The 5,968-nt window shown below is 49.3% G+C and overlaps 1 protein-coding gene, 1 long non-coding RNA gene and 2 other non-coding genes across 4 annotated transcripts in view; 1 reads left to right on the top strand and 3 right to left on the bottom strand.

Annotated features, from left to right (window-relative positions):
* Positions 1-5,968, top strand: part of LOC101994656 (RT1 class I histocompatibility antigen, AA alpha chain-like) — a 629,094-nt gene that overhangs the window by 332,756 nt on the left and 290,370 nt on the right. The window lies entirely within an intron of this gene.
* Positions 2,519-4,816, bottom strand: LOC101984638. The gene is made up of 5 exons (XR_258934.2): positions 4,712-4,816; positions 4,496-4,533; positions 4,245-4,285; positions 3,213-3,375; positions 2,519-2,752 (listed from the first exon to the last, which is right to left on the bottom strand). It is a non-coding gene; the product is annotated as an uncharacterized LOC101984638 (long non-coding RNA).
* LOC113455694 lies at positions 3,505-3,570 on the bottom strand. The gene has a single exon (XR_003376681.1). It is a non-coding gene; the product is annotated as a small nucleolar RNA SNORD52 (small nucleolar RNA).
* Positions 4,374-4,436, bottom strand: LOC113455695. The gene has a single exon (XR_003376682.1). It is a non-coding gene; the product is annotated as a small nucleolar RNA SNORD48 (small nucleolar RNA).

Raw genomic sequence — 5,968 nt, 5'->3', positions numbered from 1 at the left:
TGGAACTAGCTCTTGTAGACCAGGCTGGTCTCGAACTCACAGAGATCCACCTGCCTCTGCCTCCCGAGTGCTGGGATTAAAGGCGTGAGCCACCATCGCCCGGCCCTTTTTCTACTTTTTAAATTTGTTTATTTTTGGCTTTTGGAGACAGAGTTTCTCTGTGTAGTCCTGGCTGTCCTGAAACTCGCTCTGTAGACCAGACTGGCCTTGAACTCACAGAGACCCACCTGACTCTGCCTTCAGAATGCTGGGATTAAAGGTGTGAGCACAACCACTCACTTACAATTTATTTTATTTGTATGAGTGTTTTGCCTGCGTGTGTGTCTGTGCATCCTGTGTTTTTGGTGCCACAGAGGTCAGAAGGTGCTGGATTCCTTGGAACTAGAGTTAAAGATGACCAAGTCATCAGGTGTGCTGGGACCCAAACCTGGGCAGCCAATGCAGCTCTATGAGTTCAAGGCCAGCCTGGACTACAAGAGGTAGTTCCAGTTCCAGGACAGGCTCCAAAGCTCCAGATAAACCCTGTCTTGAAAAACAAAACAACAACAAAAAAAGAGCAGCCAACGCTCTTAACCAGATGAACCATCTGGCCAGCCTCTACCTCCAGAATCTTTTTGTTTTGTTTTTATGAGACAGGATTTCTCTATGTAACAGTGTTCCTGGCTGATCTGAACCTCACTCTGTAGACCAGGCTGGTCTCCAACTCAGAGATCCACTTTGCCTCCACTACGAAGTGTTGGGATTAAAGGCGTGTGCCACGGTGCCCAGTTTACCTCCAGAATCTTAGTCACCCTGTTCCCAAGATATTGTAACTCCAATCAAGTACTATGAGAGGTTATATGCAGTACAGACCCATCAGAGTAAAACGTTCAAAGTTTTGGCAGAGTCCAGTTTGACACCTTTAGAGGCAGAGACAGGCCCATCTCTGTGAAGTCAAGGACAGTCCTGAACTCATAATGCATTCCAGGACAGTCAGACCACAGAGTGAGGCTCTGTTTCAACAAACAAACCAAGCAAGCAAGCAAGCACTGTTCTTCCAGATAACCCGGGTTTATACCCACTACTGCAGTCTGTAATTACAGGAACAGGTGATCTGACTCCCTCTGCTGACCACTGTGGGAATTGCATGCATATGGTCCACAGGGCCTGCAAATCGTCTAAACACCTAAAAATATTTCTTTGCTTTTGTTTTTCAAGACAAAAACCTCAGACTGTGCCTTGAATTCAGAGATCCGCCTGTCTCTGCCTCCCGAGTGCTGTAAGTCTTTTAAAATTGAATGACGTTAAGTTTTTGTGTGTGCGCAATTGTGGAGGATGCTGGCCATGAACTGCCTTCCCAGATGAACTGGGTCACCCGCTCTGTGCTATGCTTATGTTCAAACCATTCCTTCTGCTCCCTCATCTTGCCAGTTATGCAGGCAACTTCAAAGGGAAAAGGCCAATCAATTGATTAAGGAAAATGGAGGTTGGAAAACACAACTTTCCTGTTAGGGAGGGAACTCAGCTTCCCTTCTTTACAATCACCTGTACCTAAGGAGCCTGCTTAAAACTTAAGTATTTTGTCTGCAGGCACATGCACGTGTGTACCTGGCCCCCTCAAGAGGTCAGAAGAATGGAGGACATTAACGACGCAAAACATCCAGACATAAATTTGAAACTTAAAAAATTAAAGACTGGTCTAGTTTCCCCGGAGACCACTAATTGCCTATAATTCAGAGAAGAATGAGACCTCCCAAGAATCCTCTCTGGTCAGAAGGTACACGGGCCGTCTTGTGTTAATTCATGAGTGCAATTGCTGTGTCACATCTAGGAGCAAGAGATGGCTCAGTGGCAGGAGCACCGCCTGCTCTTCCAGAGGACCTGGGGTTCCATTTCCAGCACCCACTCTGAGTTGTCTCTAACTGCAAGGCCCCTCACAAAAGCACATACAAAGCACCAATACACATAGAATATATTTTAGAAGGGTAACTTGTATCCTGTGCAGGCCAATTATGTACTCAACTAACAGTCAACCTGCCTCTGCCTCCTGGGTGCTGCAATTAAAGGCGTGGGGCACCACCGCCCAGCAGTGTAAAGGATTTGATGCTGTATTCTATTCTACAGAAGGGAAACTTAGTCCCTGCACTTAGAAGGGAGAAGCTTTAGCACTTACAGGCACCCTTGTTTATAGCAGGCAGTTGAGATCAAGACCTGACCTTGGGCTAAAACTGTTAAGGGCAGTTCAGCTAAATCATCCATGCAAGCCCCGCGCTTGCCATCACAACTTTATAAACTCCCCCCAGACAGTTATCTCTGGACTGCCGCAGAGTAGTTTGTGGCTCAGTAAGAACCAAATCATAAGCTCAAGGGCACCCAAACACTAAAATGACAGCTCTGGAGGACCTGAGCTCTTGTGTTTGATGTTGTGGCAGGTAGGGCAGACACCTTGTGATAGACAAATACCACCACAGCTGTGACTACTGGGACCTCTTACTTCCAGCAAACCCTTTCACACCACCCCTGCCACAGACAACAATCACTTCAGTGTTCAAGTATTTTATTAGACTTTCAGAGAAAGCCAAGATAAGACAGTATGTAAACATTTCAGGGAGACAAGTTTCATTACATTGCCTGAACTCTTCAAGCGAGATGCTGCTCCACTCTGGGTAAACAGACAGATGCCACCATGGTTAGCTGATGTGGTCCAGCACTCACAGCTGCTGACACAGTAAAACATTCTCAGGATCCATGTCAGCCTCTGTAGCAGCAAGCCCTGAAATTTCAGAAAAGGAACATGTGGATTCAAACATCCTCAGGAAAGATCAGGCTACTCCAACAAGGTTACCACAGAAAGCGGAAAGGACCAAGCGTTAACGTTACAAGCCCTGGGGACAGACCAGCATTGTCTGTTGGGCGCCCAGTGATCCCAGGTCTCGGAAGTGAGGTAAGGCATGCAAAAGGCAGCAGGCAGCATTCCTCCAGAGACTAAGTCAAACCTTTTTTTTTGTTGTTTTTTCGAGACAGGGTTTCTCTGTGGCTTTGGAGTCTGTCCTGGAACTAGCTCTGTAGACCAGGCTGGTCTCGAACTCAGAGATCCGCCTGCCTCAGCCTCCCGAGTGCTGGGATTAAAGGCGTGCGGCACCATCGCCCGGCTAAGTCAAACCTTTTAAACTGCTCCCCCAAGCTGCCCTTAGTCACCACCCAGTTCACAACAGGTTAACTAGAACACTCACCGCCACAGCAAGGAGAAAGCTCGCTCTTTCTAGCATGACCGGCAGGCACAATTACGCCATGCTGGACCACTTAAAGTACAGATTCCACCTTAGGCTGGGTTCTCAGGTCAGCTCATAATCTAGATGAGGGAACCAGGCCTCTGTGTAGTCTTCAGAACTCACTCTAGAGGCGAAAATAGGACAGTCAATGACAAGCAGGGGCCAGCTACAGCAGCAGAGCATTTGGGACACTTCATTCCATCCCAAGGAAGGGGAATAGTGCACCCAAAATAAGGATTCAGGTTCCCCAAGAGAGTCAGATTTATAGTCGACATCAGGACCAGCGTCAGAGACTCTAGTCTGTGAAATCATCATTCCCAGTTTAGGGAGACCTGAATCAGTAAAAATACAACAGAAGCCCAAGGATTGTTAGTCTGAGAGTAAGAAGACCGGCTGTGGTAGGCCATGTTTGTATTCTCAGGCTTTGGGGCCATAGAAGAAATCCAAAACCACCAAGTCCCTGGACCGTAACTGCTAAAAACTACAAAGAGGTGGGACAACCACAGCTAAGCACCATTAAAAACCCTCAAAAAACCCACCATACACAACGAACTCCTTGCAACCCGAATGGTCTAAGGAAATGTCTGAGCTACAAACAATGCAACAAAGCACCCATATGCAGAAAAATTGCAATAAAACGAGGGTCGTGGCTCATGGCTTCAACCCCAGCCACTATAAGTTTGGAATTAGGTTAAAGCCGGGAAAGGTGGCATGCCCATGGGATCTAGGGTTCCCGCACTCGAGGCTGGGAAATGGGTCAGCAGTTAAGAACACGGGTTGCTCTTCCAGGACCCGGATAAAACTCCCAGTACCCACATGGCAGCTTACAGCTGTAACTCCAGTACAGGGACCCTGACGAATTCATAGACAAACGTGCACATAAAATTTTTAGAAAATAACCAAGCAAGGGATAAACAAATGCTAATAGCCATGACGCTTTGCCAAGAAAACCATCTGAGATAACCTAAGGACCTTCTGTCGCCCAATACTAACCTTCCTTCAGGAGAAAATGGCCAGCGGGTGTCCTCAATTCCCTAACAGGAAGCAAGACAGAAACAAACCATTAAGAACTCCAGGCCACGAAAGTTCAAATCCCAGCTACCGCAGACGCCGGCCAGGGGCGGTCAGAGCGCTGCGGTGATGGCGTCAGCGGGACACTCAGAATCACCAGGGGTCATCATTACCGTCGCTCCCCCGGGGCCAGCCCCTCCACATCCCGCCCTGCGATCGCACCATCGACTCACCATCGTGGCCCTGGGTCCCGCCAGGTCGGATCAGAGACCTGGGGAGAGAGAACAGTGTGAGCACAGACCCGGGAGACTGCGGACCGGGTCCCTCCTCCCGGGCTGGGTCAGTTCCAAGGGTGGCGTCACGGAGACATCAGAAACTCTAGTCTGTAAATGTGGGTCATCCTGCCCAGCCCCACGCCGCGGAGCGCTCCCCAAGGGACCCGGGGGTACCTGCTGCACGACCTCCACGGAGGGAGCAAAGCCAGAGACACAGCAAGGATGCCGACCCAATACCGACCAGACTACAGCGGGGCAGACACGCGCACAAAGAGACCGGCCGCCGCCCGCGCGCGCGTTTTTATAGCCGCGCCAGCCCGGGGTCCTGACGCGCGTAGTCGTCTTGGGATATGCCTGACCCGGGCGCGCGCTGACCAATGCGGAAGGAACGAAGCGGAATTATGTCGCTCACTCTTCGGGTTGGAGAGTCTTGCATGACTTGTGACTTCTGCTAAATTACCAAAGAAAGGGAAAACAAAAATGGAAGCAGGCGGGCGGCCTAGACGCACAAGGTGCGGTAAAGACCCCGGAGAGCCGGCTGGGTGTGTGCGCTCTCTGACCGCCTGGAGGTGTAGGGCTGCGGTGATTCTGTTCTGATCCAGGCTACCTAGGGGACTCAGGTCACCTCCACCAGCCAGAACGATCTGAATTTGCATCTCAGCTTCTGCTCTCCATCCTTTTTTATTTAAAAAAAAGCTTTATTGGGTGGTAAACTTTTCTCCCCTACACCCACACCGTATCCCTGGCTCATTTGTGAAAGACCCTCAGAGAGGACTTTCTCTCCAATGAAGACCCCAGAACCAGGACACTCCGAGACCAGACCACAGGATGCAATTAGCAAGAGGTTTATTGAGTAAACAAATGCGTGGTTAGTGGTCAATTGGAATGGGGCAAAGGGCATAAGTGGTTTTTCCTTTCCCACCATAGATATATGGCCACAGACATCCTGTCGTATAGATTGTCCTATTTTATCCTGCTTTGCAGCCAGGGACCCGTCAAAAGCCTTGTGAAATGACGTTACAGCAGCTAAGCTGGGATCTTTCATAGGGGAAATTGTTTCTTTTGTGAACTGCTGATATTCTAAGTTTGGCACATGTGCTGGCTATAGGCATCCTGTTTCCCTAAGCAAACAGGATGTTATCATGAGAGCCGGCTAGCTGCAGGTCCTGAGAGGGTCCTGAGGGTCTCAAGCGAACAGGATGTTCTCATGGGAGCATGTTAGCTGGGGTTCTTGGGGGGTGTCCAGAGGGGCTTTCATTTTGTAGCTAACTAGATAGTCCAAGATGGGGTCTAACCATGCTTAGAATTACAGGAGTGACCCATTGCCAGCTCAGACATCTTTATCAGTTTTTTTTGGGGGGGGGTTTCAAGACAGGGTTTCTCTGTGGCTTTGGAGCCTGTCCTGGAACTAGCTTTTGTAGACCAGGCTGG

Source organism: Microtus ochrogaster, unplaced genomic scaffold (genome assembly GCF_000317375.1).
Source record: "Microtus ochrogaster isolate Prairie Vole_2 unplaced genomic scaffold, MicOch1.0 UNK87, whole genome shotgun sequence".
NCBI lineage: Eukaryota > Metazoa > Chordata > Mammalia > Rodentia > Cricetidae > Microtus > Microtus ochrogaster.
The sequence above is the reverse complement of the archived record's forward strand: the minus strand, read 5'-3'. Positions and strand labels throughout refer to the sequence as shown.